Source organism: Priapulus caudatus, unplaced genomic scaffold (assembly GCF_000485595.1).
Source record: "Priapulus caudatus unplaced genomic scaffold, Priapulus_caudatus-5.0.1 Scaffold1317, whole genome shotgun sequence".
NCBI classification, from domain to species: Eukaryota; Metazoa; Priapulida; class Priapulimorpha; order Priapulimorphida; family Priapulidae; genus Priapulus; species Priapulus caudatus.
Genome location: NW_014578378.1, coordinates 24,909 through 27,632, shown reverse-complemented (window position 1 = coordinate 27,632; position 2,724 = coordinate 24,909). Strand labels below are relative to the sequence as shown.

At 46.3% G+C, this 2,724-nt stretch overlaps 1 long non-coding RNA gene across 1 annotated transcript in view; it reads left to right on the top strand.

Annotated features, from left to right (window-relative positions):
- Nucleotides 1–2,082: 2,082 nt before the first annotated feature.
- The window catches only part of LOC106816228, a 1,965-nt gene continuing 1,323 nt past the window's right edge, over nucleotides 2,083–2,724 (top strand). Inside the window, exon 1 of the long non-coding RNA XR_001394856.1 lies at nucleotides 2,083–2,333. This is a non-coding gene — a long non-coding RNA (uncharacterized LOC106816228). The remainder of the gene's footprint in view (nucleotides 2,334–2,724) is intronic.

Genomic DNA, 2,724 nt, shown 5'->3' with positions numbered 1-2,724 from the left:
AAGAGAGAGATAGAGAAATAGATAGAGAGATAGAGAGAGAGAGAGACTGTAGTAGAGAGTGTACAGTATACAGTGCTCCGTATCGTCGTTACCTTTTGGAATGTGCCGTACAACACTCTACACTAATTCCGCTCTAGTCAACCAATCACAAAGTGTTCCGGCTAATGCACCATATATCCCTGCATCTCGCTCCCGACACCCGGCTTCCCGCGTGATCTCATATGCCCCACAGCCCATCCCGTGTCATCTTGTTGCTGCTTCTCGCTTCCCGCTTCCCGCGTCATTTTACTCCCCACCCACACCTGCCCCTTGTCATCACGTACGCGTCTCATCCCCAGCGCCTCGCGTCTCATCCCCAGCGCCTCGCGTCTCATCCCCAGCGCCTCGCGTCTCATCCCCAGCGCCTCGCGTCTCATCCCCAGCGCCTCGCGTCTCGTCCCCAGCGCCTCGCGTCTCATCCCCAGTGCCTCGCGTCTCATCTCCAGTGCCTCGCGTCTCATCCCCAGCGCCTTGCATCTTATCCCCAGTGCCTCACGTCTCATCTCCAGTGCCTCGCGTCTCGTCCCCAGCGCCTCATTAACTCACATTAAAGAACTCCCCGTCTCGTCCCCAGCGCAAATATATATCCTATATATACAAAATAGGAATGGTAAGCTAGATGAGTCCACGAAAATCTACGAGTGCTTTATAAGGGAGGCTGGAAAGCGAGGAGTGTGACACTTGACATGCGTCAGGCAGTCAGGGTTTTGAGTTGACTATGCAGGCTGTGCCATGTACCTTGTACTAATGCTGATAGGGTCTATGTCTCCCTGGGTACTGCCGGAACGTACCCTGGGTACGGTCCGGTATACCGGAACGTACCTTGGTAACTATCTGATATGGTTAGGGTTAGGGTTAGGGAGTAGGCGTAGGCGACACCTTTAAAAATCGGGCGGTGCGCTCTAAGATAATACGTGCGTTTCGCCTCAAAGGCGCCCTCTCTGCACCATAATTAGCTGAAATGGCGTTGCAGAGCGATCCAGACAATATAACACTAATCTGTATGACACTGAAAAAGTCAGCCTCGGTTCAAGCACAAACATGTTCTTTCAAAAAAATTTATTGATTTGTTTATTTTAATTTTTTTATTTGCTGCAGGCTTCCGGAGGTCTCACAGAACTCCGTAGAGGGCCGCATGCGGCCCGCGGGCCGCAGTTTGCCCACCCCTGTCCTAGACTAACCTAAATAGTAAATATGTTACTTACAAGTAACTGTTTACCTAACCTCAACTTTACAATTGCATCGAGAGTCAGTGAAAAAATGATCAGAATTAAAGGCACAAACAAAAAAGGCATTAAAGGCATAAACATTAAAGGCATTAAGAAATTAAGGCTTAAAAATTCTGTCAAACCGGGCCTGCGCAGTTATCTTATCAAACTCAATCTAGCACCCCACCCCATGCTGATAAACCGGCCAGCAAACCCTGTAAAATTTTAACTACTGCATGAGTACTGTTCCCTTGACCTTGTTTGGCAGACCGGAACTCTGTTCTCAACAAAGTTAAAAGAAATAGTAATCTGGTAACCTCATAAATGCTAGTCTTCAAAGTCAAGGGGACTAATTCAAAGACTCCTTGAATCCTTGAACTGAGCTATGCAGGGCTGTAGTGTTCTCTCGGTATGGTAGTCACTTAGTACGTTAATGTCACACTATGTAAGTGTCTCGCGGTATTACGTAAGACAGAAACTAACAAAGTTGATAAAACAGACAGATAACAGTAGCAGTGGGCGGCAATGCAGTAGGCATTTTATGCATGCTCACTTGAAACTGTGCGCTCGAAACTCTAAACTTGTTCCAAAATTCACCGCTGTTTCGCTGGCGGCGCCACCGTCCAATGGTACTTAAAATAAAATATGACTCTTTGGCGCCATCTAGTGTGAAAAATAGTTATATTTTAACATGAAATTTTCCAATGTCATTGGACGGTGGCGCCGGCAGTAAAAGAGCGGTCAATTTTGGAACGAGTTTGGAATTTCGAGCGTGCAGTTCGAAGTGAGCATGCATAAAATGCTTGTGTGTGTGAACATACGTGAACATGTTTGTTTACATTGTAAAATGACGAAAATGCTCTCCATCCTTGAACCTAAATGCGTCTCCTCGTAACATCGTAGTAACATAATAGTCTTCAAAGTTCATGAGAAAACATTGAAGACTATAAGATTGAAATCTATAAATATGTGAAACTTACTCAAAGTTATCAAGAGTTTCTTTTTGTGATTTTGTGGACAGTACCGATCAGGATGCAGTGTTGTCCGCAAATGCAGACGTTATAACTCCGCTTTGCTAATCTGAGGGTGCGGGTTTAACTGCATTACTGAGGTCATTAACTGCATTACAGACCATTACTGGGGTCTGCGTCGGCTCGGACGAGTGTATATACTCGACTAGCCTATACTCTATAGCATAGAAATCTAACTAACAAGTATTATAGGATATGATGTCTATGCTCTATAGTACTAGAGCTAGATTCAGTGTAGACCAACAAATTGTGCCCTAAAATTTTTTGGCTGTGTACGCGACCGGTTCAGGACGAGGAGCCGCTAGGCTACGCGTCCGGACATCCATCTCACACAGTGACCTTGCGACACGCACACGCATGATTGCGCAATGGGACGCTCTGCTGATTGCCGAGTGTGTGTGCGTGTGTGTGTGTGTGTGTGTGTTTGTGTGTGTGTGTGTGTGTGT